Source organism: Poromitra crassiceps (genome assembly GCF_964638095.1).
Source record: "Poromitra crassiceps genome assembly, chromosome: 26".
Lineage (NCBI taxonomy): Eukaryota > Metazoa > Chordata > Actinopteri > Beryciformes > Melamphaidae > Poromitra > Poromitra crassiceps.
In genome coordinates, this window is record NC_139640.1 from 13,544,843 (window position 1) to 13,572,342 (window position 27,500).

Here is a 27,500-nt window from a genome sequence, read left to right on the forward strand (position 1 = left end):
TTCACACCTGCAGCTGACCAGTACAACCACAGTCTGATCTGCTGACACTGAGCGGTTGGGGGTTCAGTGTCTTGCTCAAGGACACTTCAACACCCTGCTGGGGTTGAACCCTGAACCTTCCGATTCCCGGACGACAGCTCTACCTACACACACACACACACACACACACACACACACACACACACACACACACACACACACACACACACACACACACACACACACACACACACACACACACACCTCTCTCTCTCTCTCTCGCAGTGGACCCAGTTCATAACAGTTTAACTTCCACAGATGTTCCATAGCAGCCTGGTTCTCCAGAAATCAGAACCTCAGAGGCTTTCACACACCATCATTACACCAGTAAGATGTACTTGAGTCCTACCTGAGCACCATAGCAAAATGAACAACATCATTCTGGCATCCATATTGTCAGCTTGTCCGCGTCTTAACTCGTTGTCTCTGAAGAAGCCTGTCTGTCTGTCTGTCAGCGTGTCGTCTTAAAATGGTGTCTCCTGGTCTGCTGATATCTATATTTATGTGCTGTTTACGCCCCATCTCTTATCTCCTCATCAGTTTCATATGTGTTTTTCTCTGATAGGCCCACCTGTAATGACAGGAAGGCTGGCAGAAACCACAGTGACTTCCTGTAGCTTCACGATGTCTCCAACACAACATCACAACACAAGTCCACTCTCTATATCATTCAGTTTGATTTAGAGAAGCACAGCTCCAGTTAGTTATGTGCAGTGTTGGGCAAGTTACTGAAAATGAGTAATTAGTTACAGTTACTATCAAAAGGTAATTTAATTACTTTACAGATTACTGCATAATAAATCATTAATAGACATTGTACCTGCATGGGATACTTGAACATTCACTTATTGGGGAGGCTTATAGCCTATAGGTCTGACTGCAGCTGCAGAGCATTATTGCCGGACAGGAAGGCTGTAGCTCTCCCTCTGAAGTTATCCATTATTTTCACATCCTAAAGTAGTAACTAGCCCATTTCAATTTCAGTCATTGTAAATGAGTTACTAAATTTGAAGTAAAGTAGTTAGATTACTAGTTACTGCAAAAAGTAGTTTAACAACTAGTTGTGTGATTTGATCTCAATCCATTATTGGTTCTTGGATGTCACAAATGCTACAGATGAATTATTCGGATCTCAGCTCTCTACTGTGTCTCTGAGACCAGCAGGTGGTGCTGTTTCATAATTTCTCAGCACCAGAGTCTACTGAGCTTATCTTACAGCAAGCAGCATTCAACAGCTCAAGAGAAGAGAGGAGACGAGAGAGAAGAGAGGAGAGGACAGAACATAGAAGCAAAATCCCATTTCATCACATTTGTTGTTTTTAAAAACCTCTTAAAAAGCCAGGAAAGATGAACCCCTGATAGGTGCAAAGCAAATATGAAGGTTTTCAACTACAGCTTGAAAAACAATCAATTAGTGATAAGGAGTGGCAGAATTGACTTTTAAATGCATTGTGGATGATTACGTTAATTACAGTCTCAAAGCACCAGTGTTCTAAGTTATATAAATTACAATAAGTGTGTATAGTGTTTTAGTGTATGGTAGACTAGGGGTGAGAGTTATTGGTTGGTTGGGTCTCACTCACGGGTCATGTTGGATAAGGGTGGGGGCGGGGCTTAATCTCCTGCAGTGCTTCATATGCCTCATTTAAGAGTCAAGATTCTCTTTGATGGTCACAGTCAGCAGGTGGAATATGACTTAGTGCAGTATGCAGCACAGAGCTCACATCAGTAAGCAGGTGGAATATGACTTAGTGCAGTATGCAGCACAGAGGTCACATCAGTCAGCAGGTGGAATATGACTTAGTGCAGTATGCAGCACAGAGCTCACATCAGTAAGCAGGTGGAATATGACTTAGTGCAGTATGCAGCACAGAGCTCACATCAGTCAGGTGGAATATGACTTAGTGCAGTATGCAGCACAGAGCTCACATCAGTCAGGTGGAATATGACTTAGTGCAGTATGCAGCACAGAGGTCACATCAGTAAGCAGGTGGAATATGACTTAGTGCAGTATGCAGCACAGAGCTCACATCAGTCAGGTGGAATATGACTTAGTGCAGTATGCAGCACAGAGCTCACATCAGTAAGCAGGTGGAATATGACTTAGTGCAGTATGCAGCACAGAGCTCACATCAGTAAGCAGGTGGAATATGACTTAGTGCAATATGCAGCACAGAGCTCACATCAGTCAGGTGGAATATGACTTAGTGCAGTATGCAGCACAGAGCTCACATCAGTAAGCAGGTGGAATATGACTTAGTGCAGTATGCAGCACAGAGCTCACATCAGTAAGCAGGTGGAATATGACTTAGTGCAGTATGCAGCACACAGCTCACATCAGTAAGCAGGTGGAATATGACTTAGTGCAGTATGCAGCACACAGCTCACATCAGTAAGCAGGTGGAATATGACTTAGTGCAGTATGCAGCACAGAGCTCACATCAGTCAGGTGGAATATGACAACATTCCTCTGTATGTCTGAATAAACAACAAATAAGCAATAAAACATTTTATAATTTACTTCCCCAGATATGTCTCTTAATAAAAACAAATTAATTATTTCTTCATTTTGTTTTTAAAGAGTTTTAAACACTTTTTTGTGTGAAGCATCTTGCAAAAAATGCGAAAATGACCTGTATCTCAGTCTGATCTTTCTACTTTGGCTAGCTATTAAGGCCAAAAAACATCAAACTATCATAAAAGAACATACACCTATAATGCCCCAAGTGTTGTTTCATTACTCATGAATGAGTTTTATAGAGGGTATGCATGTGATGTCACAGAGGCAGAAGTCACTGTGGGGTCACGCCCACTGAGTCACAGCAAGACTGAGCTTGAATGCAGTAATCAGCCTAGATAACTGACACCTGCTGCTCAGGGAGGAACTTGACACTCATTTTGACACTCATTCCTGATTGAGGGGGCATGTTCCAGTGGGTGTGCAAACCCTCTATTCTTAATATGTGTAAAAGGATGAGAAAAATAACAATATAGTCTTGTATCCATGTTGTCGTCAACCCTGTTACTTTTAACGAAAACACCCCTTCAGACATAATGGACTGTTCCAAAAGTTGTAGCATTTCACGGAAGTGACATCACCTGCCTTTTCTAAAGATGATGGTGGAAAGATAAGTAAGTGACATCTGCTTTTAATGAATTTTCTTCAAGTTTTGTAAAGTCTGACAGAGGGGGACGAGCACGCTGTGTCAGCCCTGTTACCAGAAAAGCATACATTAAAAAGTGATTTGTTTGGAATTTTAAATGTAGATATATAAGATAATTTTGGCCTCTCATGAATGCACACCATGTGGTATTAGCACCTTTACCAGATGGCTAGTAATGGCTGCCAACAACAGTTTTCGTCAACCCTGTTACCATTCTAGGGTAACACGGTTGACGAAAGTATGCTTTGGTGTGTACATGAAAATAAACTTTTCTTGCCAATAGTATTTAGAGAATATATACATGTTTTTACAGTTTCATCCCTAAATATTATGGTTTTCTATTTATTAAACTGATAGGTAGGCTAAAGTGTGTTGATGTTACTGACTATAGGTCTACTAATCTATATTAATAACGTTCTTTTCCCCCCGTACGGTTTTCCGTACTTGTGACCGTCCAGCAGGGGTGCTCAGTTGATGCTTGACTTTAGAAGATGGGGATGCCTTTTTATTCTTTAGGTGGAAGAACCTGGTTTTGTACTTATATGTCCTTTGTTTTTCTTTTTCCAGTCTTTGCTTCAATTTCTCCAGGTCATGGTGAAGCTTCTTTCTCTCCCTCTTTGACCTTAAACGTCCTTGTTCACGTTGCCTTGAGGGCCCTGGATTGGGGCTTGGATCAGGCTCTTCATCACACCCTGGATTTGGCTCTGGATCTGGACTTATAGGTGGCATCATGCACTGATCTATGGCTGCTGCACTTGCTGCTTTGGCTGTTCTGCATTTCACTGTGAAAATGTTCTGAAATGCACTATTTTTCTTTTTTAGAATGCTGTGATTGGGGGGATGTTGGGTTATGTCAGATTTGCACTTCATACATTGGACCAAAATAAAGACAGCCTTGAGAAAGGTCTGCCAAAGATTCTGCCAGATGTTAAACAGGCGTCAAAATGTTCCGAAACGCTCAAATGTTCTTGTTCTTTTTTAGAATGGTGTGATGGGGGAGACGTTCAGAGTTTTGTTGGGATATGGTTTGCACTTTATACATTGGACCAAAATAAACAAAGGCGTGAGGAATGTGATGTCATTTCTGTATTTTGAATAAAACAATTGGCTTACATTTACATCCACAGTATCATCATTTTTCATCATCTTCCATGCTAAAACCTCTCAATAAATCTGTCTCCAAAATATTCTGATTAGTAATGTTGAATAGACTACTTGCACAACTCCACTACTTCTGTCCTACCCTATTGGATGAACTGATTAATGTCAGGTGTGCCTGACTGCTGCAGTCACAACAACAGTGATCAGGCACACCTGGCATTAATCAGTTAATCCAATAGTGTAGGACAGGAAACCAAGATGCCCTACTCATTTCAGGAAGTAGTGGAGTTGTGCAAGTAGTCTATTAAAGGTTTATGATTGTCACATAACTAACTCAGTTACAACTCCATAAATAACCTACATTATTACATCCATAACTATAACTTAAACAGGCAGTATAACCAATATGCTAACTGTTGTCAACCCTGTTACTTGTATAATATTCTAATATAAAAAAAGAAAAGAAAAGACATTTATGCGTTAAGTAAAAAGTACTAGTAATCCACTCAAAGAAATTTGGGTATTATTAGTTTGTTTACATAACTTTTTCTTAAACAGAAGATGCTGTGAAAGTGCTAAATGTAAATGAGCATATTCATCCATGGGAAAAAAGTAAACTCCTCAATATTCTCACTTTACAAACACACTTAGTGTAACAAGGGAGACTTTATCTTTCATAATATATCAGATTTGTTCTAAATATGGATTTAAAACCTTTTCAAACAGTAATTAGTTATCTCGGTAACAGGGTTGACAAAACACAGATATGCATGTTGTTTATATGTGAAAAAATAAAAAAATAAGATAGCCTGAGATGGCACGGCACATTTTCCTGAGAGGTAAGGATCCACTTAATCCAAAAAGGGGCTTAAATACTTTTAAAACAGTACTTTGAAAATCAAACACCAAGAATGCAAAATGCCAAGTTTTCCGATAAACACCCGGAAACATCTTGCGATTGCCATGGTTAGAGGCATCTGTTTGTATAGCAAGATGGAAGATGATTCTCTGCACTTTTTAATTTGTTTATGACCTCCTCTACTCTTCTTGGCAATGCTGGAGTCGTTCAGAGTTTAGACTAATATGTGGAGGTGCTAAGAAAATAGTCGATTTTCATGACTTCAGTTACTTTATAATGAAGCCCCCCAATAAAACCAGATATGGCCACATGGCACATTACCACATCTAAAATAACTATATTGTGTATATACAGTATATATAGTTCCCCCACCTTTCTGCTCAGTTGCAACACTCCACAACACCCACAATGACATAACATCAATCCAATTACTGAAAAGAGAGAGACCGGAGTGGATGGTTAATTTTATTTCCGACATTCAGTTTTTGTAAAAATAACCAAGGCATAAATTCCAAAAACCATGGAGTATTTAACAGAATACAACTGGCATTCAGAATCAGGTTTTTACAGAGCAGGCCCTTATACATGTGAAAGGAAAAAATAATCTGAAGAAAGAAACATGTGAACAGAGAGGAGAGAGGGGGGGGGGGTGGAGAATCTGCAGGCTGTCTAAGTCAAAGCAACCTTGACCGTGAGGCCTTCAGGATCAAATGTAAATCTCAACACATCCAGTCAGTCGGCCAATGTGCTGGCTATCGATTCCAATACTGTATTTGCTTCCACTTTTTACACAGTAATTACAGCTACGACCAATCTTACAATATAAGTATCGAGCTAAATCAAAATGCGGCTTCTTGCACTGAAACTGAATAGGGATTTCAGCTTTACCGTCTCATAGTACCATCATGCATGCAGTGTAAAATAGGTGCATGACACGGACTACATGTCAGGCTGTGAACTATCACACCACCATCACAATAACCATAACAGCACAAATATTAGGAAAGTGAGGATAAGTTGGTTTGTTTCAATAGCGTCATTTTGACCAGTGAGGTTCAATTGTGACCTATCGTCAAAAAATGGATGTAAAACTGACATGTTGTAGGTGGGTCAATGGCAAAACATACTATGATTTACAATCGCATTTGCTATTAAAGCTTCTGTTAGGAGGAATCACATTGTGAAAGTGATGTGTTCTAAGGTGAGGAAGAGTTAGTGGCATGGAGAGTGGTTGGCACACTGGCTTATGGTGTCAGTAGATCCAAAACAGTTCAAATGGAGAGTAACGGCAACAACGGTCTATCATAGGCTAATGGCTGAGCAAATACACAGGCAGAATCAATGGTTTTAAAGTCTTCTGCCTCAACTTGCTTACTGCAATGCAAAGTTTGGGAGACATGCACATACCCACACATCACAGCAGACGATCAGCACCTTGCAGACAGTTGGACAGTTTGCATCATAGGTGATTTCTCTGCATGAGTCTTAAGTGCTTGACAAGGAAAACCACATGTGCACACAGAGCCTTTCAAAGTGTTGGAACCGTTTCAAACCATCTTTTTATTTTGGACCTACAACTATAATCAAAAATGGATCTAATCCTCTAATAATAAAATGAGAAGTCCTTCAACTCCTTAAGTTCAGCTGTCGGAAGAACATGTGCAAAATACACCAAACTCTACATTTCATCTGTTAATTAAAAAAAGTTAAAGAGCATTGGTCAGGTTTGATGATCCTACATTGGTCATGTATTCATTCTCAGCCCTGTGACCAATACGTACCAATGTCAATAATAAAGGTGTTCATAGTCATAAGAAATTCAGTAATAGTCGTAGTAATACTGCTGAGGGTTAGCGAGTGCGTCTCCTGTCCATCGGCGCCATGCTGTTCCCACTCCTACCCACTAGAGGGCACCAGAGTGTTCACGCCAGCTTGAGGCTGCGTCATGCAGACTTGGAGAAGCAGTTAACACTGGCTGGTCTAACAGATTTTGGAGGCTTGGTTTCCCCAAAAGCTTCTTAGCCCCAAGAGTGTCTTTGTTCATAGGCTTGTAAAGTAACAAAGACACCATCCAAACGCTAGGAAGCCTTTGGACAAATCAAGCCCAGATCCTAGTTTATATATCAACACTCCTCTGGTTTAATATAGATGCCATATTGAGCAACATTTATATACATGACACACAAATAGAATGGGCTGTCTCCTATACAAACACACCAGAGGGTATCTGGATGCTGACAGCCACAGGACAGCATCTGGAGCATTGCTAGTATAAATGACATTAGTGCAAATGTAAAAAAATGAAAAGTAAAAATCATAAAATAATGGCAGAAAACACCATTGGTAAAGTTAGAAAACATTAGGGACAAACACAAAGATGCTGTGGTGACAAACGGTGGCAGCGTGCGTCAAGCCTCAACGTGCTCAAGGCTTTATGGCAGCCAATCAAAATGCTCACAGACTTTCAACAGACATGAACTCCCATCTTCCCTGTCCCGTCCATTGAGAGTTTAGAGTGTGTTTGTATGTCTGTGAGAGATGCATCTGGGGGGTGTGGAGGTCGTCTAGTCTCGCAGTGCCAGCCGTAGAGGATATCTACGTCTGGAGCACAACTCTCAAAATTCTCTCAAAACGCCCGCCCGCCCGCCCGCCCAAGCCAAAAAAAAAGATCCGACCGTGACAGACATATGAATTGACCAACCAGGGACCTCGTGGGCGGTGCATTCGGAATGTGTCTATCGGCTAAATCGACTCCGGCACAACTGCAACAAACACGCCGCGGACGTGGCGCACTTTCTGTAACGCAGCAATTCAATGATCTTGCCCACTCATTCTTCCTGCAAGACAGCTTATCTCTACTTTTTGGTGGCTACTTTTATCACGTCTTTCTTCACGGTGTTCCTGAACGTGTTTCCTTGCCAGACTGTAATATCTGAGGCACGCTATATGACGTGGTGTGTATAACGTCACTTCCGTCCCGGGCGAATCTGCCTGGGCGCCGCCTTCCGTTTGAGACATTCGATTCAGACCCTCCGTCGCTGGAAGCTCGATGACGTCGACGGTGGGTCTGACTATGTGAGACTAGGGGTCGTCTAACCCTTTCCTATCTAACGGCTGGATTGGCTGGTGGTAACATGGCATGGAGTGAATGGTTGGGAGATTGGAGCAGCTGGATGATCAAAACAACGGTTTGGATCGATGGTTTAAAAGGAGCCAGCTGGAGGGACATGGCTGCTCCCAATAGATTGCTTGAAAGACGAGTGGAGATGAAACAAGTGCTGTAACCCAGGGGTTCCCAACCTTTTTTGTGCCGCGGACCGGTAGATAGATGGGGAAAAAAGTTGCGGACCGGTTGTCAATTTTAATAAAAAAAAAATATATACTATAATATTATAGGCTGTGTGGTAGTTGAAACATAGTTTCAAGTTGACATTCATTTATGTTTGTAGTTTGTAAAAAAACAAACGCGGCCTGGGAACCGGCCCGGTGGTTGGGAACCACTGCTGTAACCTTGGAGAAATACGAGCATGCGGGACATTGGTTCGAACTTCCTCCGGTCTGAAGCATTTTTTCCCCCCCAACTTCCTTTGACCAGGTTCTGTGGGCGTGAAGTACAGACTGGATATGATATAGAAGAGACAGTATGACTAGTTTCAACATGACAATGAAAGAGGAGAGCCGGCACTCACGGTAGGCTAATTTGAAGAAAAAAAAGCCTTTTATTGGGCAGAGAAAAATCGGACGTTTCGGCGTAAAGCCTTTGTCAACATGACAACATAACTAAAAATACATGACTGGAAGTATGAAAAGCATGGATTACAAAATAGTAGTTGTTGATACATGAATTACAATGTAATAAATGTAAGTATGTTACATATTATTTACATGAACATGAACAGATAATGAAAAATATGCATTATTTTAGAACATAAAACAAGTCATGAAATATACTGTATGCAGGCTGAAATAAATAAGAAAAAAAAGAGTTTGTTCCTTTGCAAAAACATATTTCCATTTGTACATATTATATATTGATGCATGAATATTGTAATCATTTCATTCATTGTATATTTCTGTTATAAATCATAATTAAAACATTGACATAAATCACCTCAATGTTTTTTATGTGCACTCCAAGGGGTATCAAACAAGTGGTTATTCAATTTAAGAATGGCATTTAACTGTTTTGCAATGAGAAGTGAGAGGAAATGTGAATATGAAGGAAAATGCTGTGTGAGATTACAGTATATATACAGGATGTGGATTATGTGCAACATAACCATTATTACAAGTAATAGTGAGGAAGTCGAGGGCCAGAAAACATAAAACATAAAATCCTGTATTTATGATTTGTTATATTGATGAAGATTAATTTGATCAAAAGCAGCAACAGTTTAAATGGTTGAAGAGATGGTTTTAAAGACAGTGGTGTTGTCAGCTGACAGCATGTGTACAGTTTATACAAAACATGCTGTCCTCTTACCAGCCAGAAGCAGCACAAAGCTGAGTTACTTCGTTACATCATTGCATGCCAGAATGCAGTGTTTTTTTGTATTTATTTATGCAGAAAAACAATACACACACACACACACACACACACACACACACACACACACACACACACACACACACACATATATATATATACAGTATGTATATATATATATATATATATATATATATACAGTATATATATATATATATATATATATATATATATACAGTATATATATATATTATATAATCACACATCTAACTCAATACATCTGAAACACATCATGATCTATTGATCTAAGATCACACATCTAACTCAATACATCTGAAACACAAAATTATATATTGTACAGAGATTTCCTCAGAGAAACAAGCTCTCCAGCCTCAGATCTTCAGGCTGTCTAAAAATCAAAGTTTCTCTGAAGGTCAACCTGTAAAGTTGTTCAGTAAAAATACTGTTGACCAAATACACAAGTATTTTGTCAATCATGCAAACTATTTTTATAGTTTTTTTCAAGTTCCATTTTCTCTTGCTTATTGACTCTCTGTCTTGATGTGGAGAGGGTCACGGGGGGCTTGTGGGGTCTCTGAGAAGAGCAGTCTGCATGATGGCCGAACATCATGAAGTTATTTTTTTGTTTTTTAAGAGATTGCTGAAACTTTTATGGAGATTGCATTGTATAAACAGTCATACATTTGTACATTAATAGATTGCTAGTCCTTGCTTGTTGCTCTCTACGGTTACTTACAGCTGCTAGATAGACATTTCTGGCTATTAAAGAGGTTCAGTACATCCAAACCCCACAGTTAACAATGGATGCACAAAAGCAGAATGTTTTGTTTTCTTCAGTTTCTGAATTGGACCCTGATGAATACATGTGTGACTCTTGGGTCACATTCCTCTTCACAATCCCTGAAGGCTTTCTCCACCTCTTCCAAACCTCATATTGTAGATATCACTGTGACAAGAAATGGACCTGAACTAACGGGAAAACTGATAAACCGAATAAAAAATGATTAAAGTCTAACTGAAATGACAATTCAATCAAACCAATTAGACTCTCAGTAACTTTGACAGGGAGAGTTGTCATGAATATTCATGTCAAGGAGTCATCTGATTCACAAGAATTCACAAGAATTTCACACGTGATACTTGTACCATGGAGTGACAATAAAAATCTTGAATCTTGAATCTTGATTTGCTGTGAGCCTTCACTACTGACAACTGATTGGCTGCATTATGATATTGATGGATAGACAACAGCAACATGCCCTGACTTCCTTTTCAATTATTCTGTTTTGTCCTGCTGTGATTTCAGTGGGACTTTAAAGGGAACTCTCAAGGTCACTACCTTCTCTAAGGTGATGGACAGCTGGCTGTGTGAGAGCTGAGACATCCATCTGGAGTGAGATCAGCTCCTTGGAGATCCTACTATCCCTGGGCTGCTGCTTCTTCACCCAACCCGCCTTCAGCACTAGAACTACCCAGGTCATCATAATCCAGCTCAATGTCCTCCTCTCTTCCTTCAGCACTGGGACCACCCAGGTCATCATAATCTAGCTCAATGTCCTCCTCTCTTCCTTCAGCACTGGGACCACCCAGGTCATCATAATCCAGCTCAATGTCCTCCTCTCTTCTTTCAGCACTGGGACCACCCAGGTCATCATAATCGAGCTCAATGTTCTCCTCTCTTCCTTCAGCACTGGGACCACTCAGGTCATCATAGTCCAGCTCAATGTCCTCCTCTCTTCCTTCAATACTGGAACCACCCACGTCATCATAGTCCAGCTCAATGTCCTCCTCTCTTCCTTCAGCACTGGAACCACCCACGTCATCATAGTCCAGCTCAATGTTCTCCTCTCTTCCTTCAATACTGGAACCACCCACGTCATCATAACCCATCTCAATGTCCTCACTCCGTTCAGCACTGGAATCATCAAGGTTATAATAATCTGGCTCGATGTTCTCCTCTCTTCCTTCAGCATCTGAACCACGAAGGTTATAATAAACCAGCTCAATGTTCTCTCTTCCTGGCTGGTGCCTCCTTCTGGCCTGGAAAAACATGACAGCAGCTGTTACTGGATCACACCTCTCTTCTAGTTAAAATGTACAGTCTGTTTCATTTAAAGGTCCCATTCCGTGCAAAAGCTGTTTTTACTTGTAAATGCATATATACTGCTGTCATCCCTCCCTGTAATGTGTGGTCACAAGCTCAGAACTGCCACAGTTGGATTTGTCCCTATCCAGCTTCCCCCTGCAGTCTCCTTCAAGCCACACCCCCAAACGCTCTGTTCCCCCAGACGGGGTATCGGGACGTCATGATGTCAAGCATACTGTGCGGGTCTCTCTCACACAAGTTACCTGCACCATTTTGTCTATAGCCACAAAAGTAACACTTCTAGCTGGAACGACACCAACTGTACGTGATCCAGCAACTGCGGAGGTGCATTCGGTAAGTCTAGGCATTTTGAGATGTCCTCTTTAGCGTAGCAACGGTAAGTTAGCGATAGCGTTAGTTGTGGACACAACCCAGCGTGCTGGTCCACAGACGCTAATCTGATTGGCCGCTGGGAGCCTGGGGCGGGCTCTCCCTCAGCGGCCAATGGGAACTGTTAGTTCTGAATATATTATAGAAACAGACCATTCTTGGGACGCAACGAGATGAGGAAGTGACAACTCCGTCACAACAAACGGGGTTGCTATATTTTCGACAAATTAATCCAGAATCATGTTTTATGGACCAGAGAAACACGTTTTTAAGAGGTTACAGCTGCACGAATTGGGACCTTTAACCAATCGTCTACTGAGTAAAGATGTTCAGTACCTTGCAGTAGAAACAGAGGCCAGTGAGCAGCAACAGCACAGTCAGCAGCGGGACAACATGTCTGACGATCAGATCTGCTGGAGAGGCTGAAACAGAAACATCTCATCAGATCCGCTGACATCATGAGAACAGCTCCCATTAAACATAAATCTCGTGTTGCCCTTAGTGATGCACAAATGTATCGGTTAAATATCGGAAATGGACGATTTTTGCATTGTTGACTACAACTGTCTCATCGGCCGATAAGATTAAATACACCGATGGCAGTGGCTGATACAGTACTCATTGTATATTGTGTCACCATCACTAATCTGTTACCAAATCTGTTCCAAGTTTGAATGGAAGGACAGCGTACCAGCATGAGGTAAGAAAAAGACCTTCCTTAAACCTATTAAACCTATATGTTAATTTGCTTTCTAATTTATTTATTTAGTTTAATTTCAGAAAAGGAATTTTTTGTTTTACGTGAAAGTTGTTACAATTTAAACTGAACGTCTGTACTCAAGTTACTGAAATATGAAGTAAAACTACTGGTGTTAAAAAATAAGGCTGGCTCTGATGACCACAACTTTTTTTCATTTACCATATCAGAGACCAGGGGTAAGTTGGTCGAGTCCAAACTGCTGATGATTGTAATAATGCAAAAATCCCCAAAAGTTTATCCATGCAAACGCTAGTTTCACGAGTCCTTTACACCCCTATAGTGTGTAGGTATGTTCATGCACCCCAACAGCCATTGGGGGGCAGATTAAGATGAGTGAATGCATGAATCAGCGTAGCTGTAGGACGTACATTACGTCATGGGAACATTTTATGTTACAGTAATGGGAGTATGCACTGCTGCATGCAAACAGGACTATTTGTGGAATATTGTCTTTTTTGGAATGAGGGCAAAAACTGGAATATTCTCCGTCAAGTTACCTGAGACAGTGAGAGACAGGGGCTGGCTCTCAGAGGAGAAGTTATGAGAGAAAACATAGATGTGATAAACACAGCTGTAGATCCCTTGGTGGGCGTGGCTTGCAGCAGGAAACAGGAAGTGGGCAGTGAGATTGCCAGGTGGCTGGGTGTGGTTGAGGGCAGAGTGATTGACAGCTGGCTGGGTGTGGTTGTCTGCTGTGTTGAGGGCAGAGTGATTGACAGCTGGCTGGGTGTGGTTGTCTGCTGTGTTGAGGGCAGAGTGATTGACAGCTGGCTGGGTGTGGTTGTCTGCTGTGTTGAGGGCAGAGTGATTGACAGCTGGCTGGGTGTGGTTGTCTGCTGTGTGGGAGGCAGAGTGATTGACAGCTGGCAGGATGTAGTCCTGTGCTGTGTTGCTGGAGGTGAGGTGGAAGAAGCCTCCTGGGTACTGTGGCTGGATGGAGCAGCTGATGGTGAAGTTGGAGCCCCTGAACACCTGCTGGGCCTCGGAGACCCCGTCCATGGAGGAAGAGAGGGAGATGATTGGCTGAACCAGCAGATCTGTAAACAGAGAGGGAGATGATTGGCTGGACCAGCAGGTCTGTAAACAGAGAGGGAGATGATTGGCTGAACCAAAGTGATGAATGCTGATGGTTGAACGATGACGGTTTGTCTGTTAGCAGCCACCGTCCAAAACAGAGAGAGGCTACATTCATCTGTAATACAGAGAACTGCTACATTTATATGTAATACAGAGAACTGCTACATTAAAGTGTAACTTACCCCCAAAACACTTTTTTCAGCTTTTAACCAATATATATGACTTTGGGGGTGGTGGGTGAAGAATTCTGGTCAAAATTTCCACATTTGAGACCAAACTGTTGCCATTGTAGCATTTGTATAATTTTCAGCCACATAACTGGCATAAGTGCCCTCTTTGGGTTGAATACTGCTTTTTTTTGCCCTCAAATGAATGGGATATTTGGTACAACCTGACGTCACGTTGTCCCCAAAGACTATGGGATTTCAAGATAGTTACTCCCCTACTCCGCCTGTACCCTTTCCCAGCTCCTCACAACTCCAAGCCTATTCCCATGATGTCACAAGCATTTTCCTACCAATATGGTGCTACAATACACACAGCTCATTGGCTGTTTGTGTCACTTGACCTGTTAATCACCTGTTAATTGATTACAATCACCTGTGTAACCTGTGTCTTTCTGATTCTGATTCTGATTCTGATTATTTTCCTACCAACTCCTATGTAACACAATACTATCACTATAATCATAAATAGAAATAAAAGATGGCATTGTGTTGCTGTAAATCATTCCCAACCTTTTTCATACTGAGGAGCCCTAATTTAGTTCACATTGGGGCCATGGACCCCCAATATGATTTCTCAGATGCAAATCTGATTTTTTTTTTTTTTTTTTATGTAGCCTAGATATGATTTTGTCCAGAATTCCATATATATTAGGTTGAGAGACAACAGAGAATGCTGGAATCCTCTCAAGGACCACTGGTGGTCACCGGACCCCACATTGAAAACCACTCAACCACCTCGACTGCAGAGAAGAGAGAGAGAGGACTCTTCTGTGCCCCTTTTTCACTCATGCACCTAATCTAGCAGATGTCAAACAGAAAAAAAAAGAGGGAAACCAAACTAATGCAGCCTACAGCCTAAAATGTATTTTCCTGCTTCACTTTCGACGGGGAGGACTCGGAGAAGGCATGGTGAAGTGACACTCACCTCGCTCTGACTTATAGGCTACTCAGCTCCTGCAGCCTCACTGACGCTGTGCCCCTGTCTGTGAAAAGCGTCCTGTCCAGTCGCACCTTCGCAAACAGATGCGGGATTCCCGCAATCCTGTACCCAATCTCAGACACTGATTGTGCAGAAAAATCGCACACCAGCTATTTCTGTCTGTGTTTGTTTGTTGTTGCTCCGTGAGGGTTACAGAGCGCCCCATGCTGACCCCAGGCTGTTTCGCCAGCCGGGGTCTGGGAGGAGGGAGGGGGAGAACGCTTTGCGCCCCGCTGCAGCTCTGCACTCGAGAGGAAACCTTTTGCACAAATTTTGATAAGAATCACAAAAAGGGGAGAAACGAAAATCAAAAAGGGACCTCATGGCGGTCCATATGGCAAGCTGGACAAGGGCATAACGTGGAGAAATCTCGCATTGTGTTACCCCAGAGCGGGGGGTTTGTCCTATTGTGCTGTGCTGCGGCAACCAGCCTCGCATCACTAGGCTCTCCTAACGATAGTTTAGACACACACATGGGAGAAAAATAATTAAATTTCTAGTTTGCCACTGAATGGCCAAATTGATATAACTTTCAACCATTTTGAGCAACGCTGTTTCCATACAGGCCACCAGCGTTGGCTAGTTGTTGATATTTATAAAGATATTGCAGCTCTCGTATAAATTATTTTCGAGGCGGTGGGCAAACTGTAATGGTGTCAATTTCCGGAAAAAAATTCCTGAGCTGAGCACAGCCAAAGAGTATTAGTGAGACAAGAGGATACGTCATTTCTTGGTTTTTCCCATAGGTTTTTTCAAATCAAGCAGCATGCCGTTTTGTTACATATCTGGGTGGTAAGTCCCCCAAGTAACACAGAGAGCTGCTACATTGTAACACAGAGGAGTCAGAGAGCAGCCTGGCACTGTGGAAGCAGCTGAGGATGTGATGTCTCTAACTGGGTTTCCATCCACCTCTGGATATTCGCATTTACCCAAAATGCGAATATAAACTTGAATGGAAACACCAGAAATTTGAATAAAGGTCGAAATATCGCATAAAAGTTTTTACGCTTGGAGGGGGTGGATTTATCAGCGTATCGACACTAGGAAGATGCGAACTTTTGCAATGGAAACAGATTTTGCGAATTAACGATGACGTACCGTGTGAAATGGTGCTGGACGACAACTTCCCAAAACTCCTTACTGCGTTTACGTTCCCAGACACGCGGACGGCGGCGACGTGGTCCTCCAGCCCCAGCTTCTTCCCACATTATTCTCATCATTGCATGCCTTCTTTCGCGTTTCTGCATCAGGATGTTGATGTAAATTGCTAACGTTGATAATGCCGTTATGAGAGTCCTCCCAAAAGCCACGATGTTTGCAAACACTCTCTCCATCTTGTCGTAGACTAGTTGTTGTTAGTATTGTAAGCTATTTTTATGAAGGTGCTATGCGATATCATTCATGTTTACGTTCTAGGCAGCACTGTAGGCTTTTATGTTGAAGGCCGGAAACGGAAGTGTGTGGTGGTTGTTGTGGGGAACTTGAGGCTGGAAGAGTACGAGCAAAGAACTTTTCCTTCCACGCTCTTTGGTACGAGGATGAGAGAACGGGAAGAATAATAAAGCTGGCGTCTCATGGTGAGAGTGTTCAAGTGGGAGTTGCTCCGTTTATTGCTTTTTATGCGCAGCCTAATAACGCTCGGCTACAGTATCATGTCGCTCTTATGACGTCATCCCATCGCGCCCCCTTCTTCTTCGGGTGTCTTTTGCATTTCCCCCTCCACTTTTCCGAGAAGCGCCACCTACTGCTCAACCTGCCGACTCCCAAAACTCGCTAAACAAAACTGAATGGAAACATGCATAAATTTGCGTTTTATTTTGCGGATTTTCACAAATTCGCTTGAATTATGCGATACATTTGGATGGAAACCCAGTTACTGTTCAGTTACCTGAGCAGATCAGCTCCAGGCTGGAAGAGCTATTACATGTATATGATGGTGACTTTCCTGCACACTCCCTCAGTGCAGACTCAGACCCATCACAGTCAGAATAAATCACCCAGTCATTTTCCATTGCCGTGAAAGATCTTGATGAGTTTATCCATTGTGTTGAAACAGCAGACCCACATGCCAGCTGTCTGCACACTACAGCTGCTGACTTCAGGTTCCACTCAGAGCACTCACGATGCACTGTTTTCCAGTCTCCATTAGATGTTTTAATCTCCAGTCCACCAGCACATCGGCTGGCTCCTCCCACCAACCTGACATCATCAGGCTCTGAACAGAAACAAGAGTCATTAGTAAAAGAAGTAAAGTCACTTTGATTAGAACAGAAATGAAGCCAAATACAAGCTGCAGCTCCTCTTCTACCTGAGCAGGTGAGTCCAACAGCTTTGCCAGGTGAGCAGGTGTTTCTAGCTGAGCCTGAGCTTCCACAGTCTAGGAGAACAGACTCATTGCCTTCACACTGGAACTCTTTGGTCCACATTGGAGCCTCCACTTCTCCATAGAGCGCCCCCTGGAGGACTGAAGGAGCCCCACAGTCAAGCTCCCTACAGACCACCTCTGCATCCTGCTGGTCAAAGTCAGCTTCACACACTGAGGACCATGACTGGTTAGACTTCACCTCCAGTCTGCCTGAGCAAAGACTAGTACCCTTCACCAGCCTCACAGAGTCTGGAGAGAGAGAGAGAGAGAGAGAGAGGGAGAGGAGGGGGGAGGGAGAGAGAGAGAGAGAGAGAGAGAGAGGGAGAGGAGGGGGGAGGGAGAGAGAGAGGGGGGGGGAGAGAGTGAGACAGGGAGGGAGAGAGAGAGAGAGAGTTTTAACAAGCCTTTATTGAAACCTCTAACTACAACATGTACATCTTCAAATCATCACATCATGGCAGAGGACAACCAAGTTTCACAAAACAAGAAATCTAAACCAAAGCAACTCCAACAAATAGTCAACAAAGTGTAGCCCATGCTATCTCACGGCTGCTATTTCTGACACCCCCTGAAGGCAACACTGGTGCGACGGGCAGTGATGTCATCGGGACATGCGACAGAAGAAACAGAGCGGCCTGGCTGAGTCCATTTGTTTTGGTGCAAGTCAGTCGTAGACAGAAGAGAGAAATGATGAGAGAAGTAAAATATAGATGCTTGAGAAGAGAAACAGAGGGATATCAAGAGAGAAATAAAAACATAGATACAAGAAGAAGATCCGGACCGGAGACGGAGAAAGACGATACAAAGGAGGATTGACGCTAGTCTACCTGACAAGAGGATTCCGGTGAGTCAGTCTTTGCGGCTTTTATTGAGCGCGGGGCGAACGAAAAGTGCAAATAAACCAGTCAGGATATCGGAGGACTATTGATAATTTATTCATGTTTGCCACATAGCTCCGAAGTGGAAACGGGAGGAGAAGATCGCTCATCTCGTGGCACGAGAGGAGAGAGAGAAGAGTCCTGGTGAGTTAGCACCTAGCAAACTAGCTCCGTCTGAATTACATTTGGGATAATGCAAGACCATTCGTAATTCTTTATGTCTGCCACGCAGCTTCGAGGTGGGAACTGGAGAAGAAGACTGCTGCTCATCTCTTGGTATGAGAGGAGAGAGAGAAGAGTCCTGGTGAGTTAGCACCTAGCAAACTAGCTCCGTCTGAATTAACATAATTTGATGCATTCACGTGGAAGGGGGAGAAGAATGTTTAATGGCATGACAATATGAATGTATTCCACGGTGTAAACAATACTAGTATGTATATACACATTGAAACTACGCAGTTGTAATTCAGCAGATACAGTGCAATAATTTGATGGTGCTCTATTGAATGTTGCTGATGGAATAACATATATTTGTATTATTATTTTATTGATTTATATTGAATGTTATGGGTGTTCTGCACATTTCTGAAGCAGATGCAGTTACTGTAAATGTATGCTGCTGTATTGAATGTTAACATAGTTAACAGTGTTATTACGGTTGTCATGATGATTTATTGGTCGTTCTGTACATTTTCTATGCAGACTGGTTTTTTGTACACCCCATTCTGAACTGAGAGAGCACGGATCCACGCCAACTACACCAACCACCTGTCGTCGCCCATACCAACACCCCCCCCCCCTTTCCTGCCCATGAACATTGATCCCCGGTAGTAGTGGTAAGAGTGGAACAATTATTATTTTATTGAACTGAGTGCACACAGAGGAAAAAAAGGTTGGATATCCATTTTATTTGTTTATTATTTTCCTTTCTGGCCTCTGTTAGGTCAGTGTTGTACACATTTCTTGTGCATATCACCACCATTAATCCTTTAGATAAAGGGTAAAACGTGGCTCATTGGATCTTGTCTTATTCCTCCCATCACAGTGTTAAAAAAAGGTACAGCCAGTCTCCATAACCTAGAATTGATGTACCACTGCAATTCGACATTCTTGCATTCAAATACAGTGGGTTACAAAAGCAACAGCAATCAAAAGAAAACAGATCAGTCGTACACATTGTCAAGCCCTCCTCATCAGCTGTGTGTTAAAAAGCAGCTCTCCTCCCTCCAGCCTGCACACAGCTTCCCCCAGACACCAGCTGCTCTGAAACACTCCCATGTCCTGCATCCTTTTGTACTTCTCAAAGTCTATGGTTACTCTCACCCTAACCAGAGCCTTCAACAAGACTACAAGGCCTACTTAGACGTCTGCATCTATTTCCTCTTCCTGCTAAGACACACAACCATCTTTGCTGCCCCAGCAAGACATTTACTATATAGCCCATCCTCTGTTTGCTCTTGCTACACTGGAAACTGAACATCAAGACAGAAAGAGTCAGTTTGGAGTAAAACTCAAAATAAGACGACATGGCACGTGACCTTCAGCATAAGCCTTAAGGCCTATTAACTCATTCACCGCCAAAGACGTCTTTGACGTGTTATCAGAAATAGCCATCCACGCCAAAGACGTGTTTGACGTGTTTTTGTTTTTATTAGTGCAGCGCGTAGTTCAAACACTTCCCCAGCCTCTGACATGTTTTCAGGTCCCTAGCCTAAAAGAGAAGCCGACAACACGTTATCAAACACATACCGCAGCTGTTGTTTTGAAATGGAAGAGGAGGAGAAAACGGAGAAACGCTGCCTGTTGCATAGAGGAGAAACGCCATTGAAACGCCCCTCGGCGCGCTGCAGAGCTGATCGGCTTGCTGCAGGGCAGCGGACATCGATCGTTCGCGGTAGTCAAACCCGTGACCAACATGATCGATCCTGGTCCCTGGACCCCGTTCCTATGTGCCAGCCCGAAAGAGACGAGACGGAGTCACAACTGTGTGAGGAGGAGAACAGCAGCCTCGCCACAGAAATGGCTTTCACACAGAGCCAAGCAGCAGAGCAGCACGGCCACTTTCCTGTCGAGAGCGAGGAAGACTGGATTCCAATGCGACAGGACCCGGATGATCTCGCGGTAAGGAGTGTGTGTGTGTGTGTGTGTGTGTGTGTGTAGGTGTGTGTGTGTGTGTGTGTGTGTGTGTGTGTGTGTCTGTGTCTGTGTCTGTGTCTGTGTCTGTGTCTGTGTCTGTGTGTGTCTGTCTGTGTGTCTGTCTGTCTGTCTGTCTGTCTGCACACTCACTCACACTGAGTAAACTGTATTGTTGAATGTAAAAAAAGCACTTCATATATATATATATATATATATATATATTTTTTTTTTGTCATTTGTGTCATAATGAATAATATTTACATGTCTGATGTCAATACAGTTCAAAATAAAAGAATTGAGAGCGAGTTCTGCCTGAGATTGTCTCTTTTACAAAAATTGCCTTTTCTGCTGTTTCTCTTCTCCGAGAGACCTTTTTGGTGAAAACAGGGTGTATATAAATGGCTATAAGTAGAGTACAGAACATGCTAAAAGCTCACTTTTTTTTTCCTGGTGAACCCAGAGACGTACATCTTCATTTTGAGGTATTGCAAATCACTTTGGTGCTAATAGATAATTTACTGTGGGTCTTGAAAGATGACCAAGAATTATGAAAATCTTTGGCCTGTGCTAAATATTGGCAGTCCTAAACTGGCCATGAATGAGTTAACAGGAAGACTAGGGGGTACGGTGGTGCAGTGGTAAGCGCTGTCGCCTCACAGCTCAAAGGTCCTGGGTTCGATTCCCACCTGGGACGCTGTGAACGCTGAAGGAATGCGTGCCCGTCCGCATGTCCTCGAATGCCCACCGCCCGGGTGGGGTCGTCAAAAGGGCCTTTCTGTGTGGAGTTTGCATGTTCTCCCCCCGTGCCTCCCGGGGGTTTCCTTCATATAGGAACCCCCTTCACCAAAACATGCAATATCCTGGTTGCTAAATGTGGTTCCTCCTCTGGTCGTTAAGGGCGCCTGTTCGGAGGGAGGGGAACTGGTTGGAATAGCGTGATCCTCCCGTGCTATGTCCTACCGGTGAAGCTTCCCCTGTCAGGTGAAAAGAAGTGGCTGGCTAACTGCCCATGTCTCGGAGGAAGCATGGAGCCAGTTTCGGCTCTCCCCAGATCGGCAGAGGGTGGAGCAACAACCAGGATAAATAAATTAAATTAGCACTAAAAATGGGGGGGGGGGGGAAAGACAGAAAGAGTCAAAACGACCCCAAGACAAGTAAACAAAGAAGTCAAGTCAGCACGTTAAAGAGAGGCCTGAGCCTCACACAGAGAGAGGGAGAGAGTGGGAGAGTGAGAGAGAGGGAGTGAGAGAGGGAGAGGGAGAGGGAGAGAGAGAGAGAGAGAGAGAGGGGGGAGAGAGAGGGAGAGAGGAGTGAGAGAGAGAGAGATGGAGAGGGAGAGAGTGAGAGAGAGAGAGAGAGAGAGAGAGAGGGGGAGAGAGAGAGGGGGAGAGGAGTGAGAGAGATGGAGAGGGAGAGAGGAGTGAGAGAGAGAGAGAGAGGGAGGGAGAGAGAGAGGGAGTGAGAGAGAGAGAGAGAGGGAGTGAGAGAGAGAGAGAGAGAGAGAGAGAGGGAGGGAGAGTGAGAGAGGAGAGAGAGAGAGGGAGTGAGAGAGAGGGAGAGGGGGAGAGGGAGAAAGAGGGAGAGGGGAGTGAGAGAGAGAGGGAGTGTGAGAGAGAGAGAGGGAGAGAGAGAGGAGTGAGTGAGAGGGAGAGTGTGTGTGTGTGTGTGTGTGTGTGTGTGTGTGTGTGTGTGTGTGTGTGTGTGTGTGTGTGTGTGTGCATGTGCGTGCGTGTGTGTGTGCGTGTGTGTGTGTGTGTGTGTGTGTGTGTGTGTGTGTGGACTCTGTGTTGCTCTGTGTACACACACACACACACACACACACACACACACATGTTATTGATGGTGTTACCTGAGCAGTTGATCAGCAGGCTGTCAGATGAAGAGTGAGACCGTGTTAGTAAACACTCCCTCAGTGTAGATCCAGACTGAAGACAGGAAGACCTGATCCTCAATACAGATCTTCTTACTGAGGAAGCCTTTCTCCTTTCTGTGGAAACAGCAGAGCCACAGTCCAGCTGTCTGCACACTACAGCTGCTGACTTCAGGCTCCAGTACCAGTCATCCACTGGTCTCCAGACTCCATGTTGTTTCATCTCCAGTTCACCAGCACAGCTGCTGGCTCCTCCCACCAACCTGACAGGCTCTGAACAGAGACAAGAGAGTCTTTAGTAAAATAAGTAAAGTCACTTTGAATTAGGGCTGCAACAGATCACAAAACTCACAGTTCAGATTGTATCACGCTATTGAGTCACAGATCAGATCAGTTTTCAGTTCAGTAAAAATAATAATAAAAAATGTGATACTTTGGCTCTTTTATCTACATTGAAAAAACATTCAAATATAAAAACAGTGCATGCATGTGGTCAGCATGGTGGTACACAAATAAAACAAGAATATTAAATTAAATAAACATAATAATTATTTACTCAAAAAACAGAGTTGGAAGAAATAAACTCAATTAGAGTGTTTTTATTGGTCAAAACTGAAGCCACTTTTTCAAAACTCTTCATACAGTCTGCATTACCAACATGCATCTTCATCATCTCATCTCCAAAACTCACTCAAACCACCAACACACTTCATACATGTCTCACAATAAGCTCATTCAACCATAAACACACACACACACACACACACACACACACACACACACACACACACAGAGCTCCTCTCCTACCTGAGCAGGTGAGTCCAACAGCTTTGCCAGGTGAGCAGGTGTTTCTAGCTGAGCCTAAGCTTCCACAGTCCAGGAGAACAGACTCACTGCCTTCACACTGGAACTCTTTGGTCCACATTGGAGTATCCCTGTCTCCATAGAGCGCCCCCTGGAGGACTGAAGGAGCCCCACAGCCAAGCTCCCTACAGACCACCTCTGCATCCTGCTGGTCAAAGTCAGCTGAGGACCATGACTGGTTAGACTTCACCTCCAGTCTGCCTGAGCACAGACTAGTACCATTCACCAGCCTCACAGACTCTGGAGAGAGAGAGAGAGAGAGAGAGAGAGAGAGAGAGGGTGGGGGGAAGGTCACCAAAGTATTCCAGAGCAACACCACACACACACACACACACACACACACACACACACACACACACACACACACACACACACATTAGAAAATGTTGCTGACATGGTTGTATTTTTGTACTCTCAAGTCAAGTCAAGTCAAGTCAAATTTTATTTATATAGCACCTTTCATACACAAGGCAATTCAAGGTGCTTTACAAAAAAATAATCGAAAAAACAAGCAGCAAAGCAATGCACATATAAAAAAACACACATAAAAAACACAGCCGACAGTTTTAGTTAAAATATATACTCAAATTAACAAACATGAAACATTATTTCTGTTTTAAATAAGTTACAAGGCACTCTTCAGTATTATTATTACATGTACAGTCCATTTGTTGGAAATGTACAGGAATCTTTTTTTTTTAAATTACAGGCCGAGAGAGGCAGTAGTTTAGTAGCAGTTAAAAGCAAGAGTAAACATAAAGGTCTTTAGCTTGGATTTAAAAATAGGCAGAGTAGGGGCAGATCTAATGTGTTCAGGGAGTTTGTTCCAGTTATGAGAGGCATAGTGGGAGAACGCGGCTTCACCATGTTTTGATTTGGTCCTCGGGACAATTAGTAGACCAGTGCCTGAAGATCTCAGGGATCTGGATGGTTCATAGTGTAGAAGCATTTCAGAGATGTAGTGTGGGCCTGACCCGTTGAGAGATTTGTAAACTATTAGCAGAATTTTAAAGTCTATTCTAAGATTTACTGGCAGCCAATGCAGGGATTTGAGAACTGGTGTAATGTGTTCAGCTTTCTTGGTTCTTGTTAGAACTCTAGCAGCCGCATTCTGAATGAGCTGTAGTTGTTTAATAGCTTTTTTGGGAAGACCATTGAAAAGACTGTTGCAGTAGTCTAGCCTGCTAGAAATGAAAGCATGAATTAGTTTTTCAAGATCTTGTTTGGACATGTAGCCTCTAATCCTTGCTATATTTTTTAGATGATAGAAGGCAGATTTTCTTATAAGCTTGATGTGGGAGTTGAAATTTAGATCAGAGTCAATAATAATGCCAAGATTTTTTACCTGGTCCTTAGGCTTCAAAGATAGGGATTCGAGGTGAGCAGTAACTTTGAGCCTATCTTCTTTTTTGCCGAAGACAATTATCTCTGTTTTGTCTTTATTAAGTTGGAGAAAATTCTGGCACATCCAATCATTAATTTGCGCAAGGCACTGACACAGTGTCTCTATGGGGGCATAGTCATCCGATGAGAGGGCTATGTAGAGTTGGGTGTCATCTGCATAGCTATGATAAGCTATTTTGTTTTTTTGCATAATTAGGCCCAGAGAGAGCATATAAAGGTTAAACAGGACAGGACCTAAAATTGATCCTTGGGGTACCCCACATGTCATTTTGGTTTGGTCAGATGTGTAGTTGCCAATGGAGACAAAGTAGTTCCTGTCTTGCAGATAAGATCTGAACCACTCTAGGACCGTGCCGGAAAGCCCGACCCAGTTTTCCAGTCTGTCCAATAGAATTTCGTGGTCAACCGTATCAAAGGCAGCGCTGAGGTCTAGTAACATTAAGATTGAGATTTTACCTGAATCAGTGTTCATTCGGATGTCATTTATAACTCTGATAAGCGCAGTTTCGGTGCTATGATGGGGTCGGAAGCCTGATTGGAAGGGATCTAGGAGATCATTGGAGGATAGAAAGGTATTGAGTTGTTGATAGACAGTTTTTTCGAGTATTTTGCTAATAAAGGGAAGATTTGATATTGGTCTGTAATTGCTGATTATAGAGGGGTCGAGGCTACGCTTCTTTAGCAAGGGCTTAACAACTGCAGTTTTTAGAGATTTTGGAAAAATGCCTGTAAGAAGAGAGGTATTAATTATCTTCAGTATGTCGGTCGCCAGGCAACTGTAGACATTTTTTAGAAAGCTTGTTGGCAGGGTGTCTAGGCAACACGATGAGGATTTAAGGCCTCGTATCGTTTCTTCTAGTTTCTTGTGGTCAATGACATTGAACTGAGTCATGTTAATTAAGCACCTATTCTGTGGGTGCGGCGGAGCCACATTTGTTCTTGATGTGGAAATAGTTAGTCTGATATTTATAATTTTATCCCTAAAGAAGGTCGCAAATTCATTGCATTTGACATTGGATAGAAGATCAGGGGCAATTTGTGGGGGGGGGTTTGTCAGCCTGTCAACAGTGGCAAAAAGAGTGCGAGCGTCATTGGTGTTTTTGCTGATAATGTCGGAGAAGAAGAATTTTCTGGAATTTTTTAGTTCCTGGTTGTAGGAGTGAAGACTATTTTTATAGATGTCATAATCGATGTGAAGTTTAGTTTTCCGCCATTTGCGCTCTGCTTTCCTACAATCTCTTTTTTTGTTATTTACAGAGGGAGCGTTTCTCCATGGTGCTTTTTTCTTACCGGAGATTAGTTTAGATCTAATGGGAGCTACAGCATCAATAGCCTTTAGGGTTTTAGAATTGAAGTTATCTAGGAGATCATTGACAGAGGCTGAGGAGAGGGAAGGGGCCAGCGAGAAAGCCTCCATGAACCGTGTGCTAGTGCTCTCGTTGATGTGACGCTTTTTGATGGTTTTTGACCGAGTAAGAGCGATAGGGGTGACCTTGAGTTCAAGAAAGATACAGAGATGGTCGGACAGAGCAACATCACTAGCTGAAAGAAACGATGACTCAAAGCCCTTGGTGATAAATAAGTCTAGGGTATGGCCTCGATTGTGAGTGGGCCCAGAGACATGTTGTAACAGGTCAAAAGTGTCAAGGAGGTTATTCAATTCTTTGGCATTATTATCATTGGGGTTGTCAATATGAATATTAAAATCGCCTGCAATAGTTAAACAGTCGTGTTCTATGGAGATTATAGAAAGGAGTTCTGAAAATTCATCAAAAAAACTACTAGAGTACTTAGGTGGTCTGTATATAATCAGTAGTAAAATAGAGGGAGAGCACTTCAGAACAGCGGCCAGATATTCAAACGATGAAAAGTCGCCAAACGATACCTGCTTACATTGAAAAACATCAGAGAAAATAATAGCTACTCCTCCCCCCTTCTTACCGATTCTGGGGGCGTCAATGTAGTTAAAATTAGGTGGGGCTGACTCATTAAGAACATATTCCCTGTTGTTTAGATCAAGCCAGGTCTCTGTGAGGAACATGAGGTCCAGTTTATGACTCGTAATCAGATCATTTATTAGAAGCGACTTGCTTACAAGTGACCTAATATTTAGCAGTGCAGCCTTGATACTTGCGTTGCTGGGTTGATTTTGTAAATGCTTTTCAGAGTGTCCCTGGAGAACAGATACTAGGCTTGGTCCTGGAACAGGACGTGCTGAGAGATAATCTTTGTTTGTTCTGTAGCTAATCAGGGTGGGGATAGCTAGACATTTGATCGTTTCATGATGCTCTGTGACCTTGTTTTTGGGGCCGGAAGTGATTTTTTCAGTTTTCCCCTTTGGGGCGGGCAGGGAGATTGAGGGAAAGGTGAGCGGGTGGGAGGGGGAGGTGGTTTTGAGGGTGGGGGGTCGGAACAAGGAGGTCTTGGGGGTGGGGAGGAGCGAGGGGGTCTTTGGAGTGGGGAGGAGCAGGGGGTGCTGGCTATGCTGGCATGAGTCTGTTTAGCCAGTGTGTTCATGGATGGAGAGGGCTGATTAGCCAGCTCATTTAAGCGAGGGGGTCTTTGGGATGGGGGGGGCCGAGGAGGAGGAAGTGTTGAGGGTGGGGAGGAGCAGGGGGCGCTGGCTATTCTGGCGTGAGTCTGTTCAGCCAGTGTGTTCATGACAGATGGAGAGGGCTGATTAGCCAGTTCTTTTAGGCCAGGAGTCTGTTCAGCCAGTGTGTTCATGACAGATGGAGAGGGCTGATTAGCCAGTTGTTTTAGGCCAGGCGGAGGGGTGCACTGCAGGCCAGCT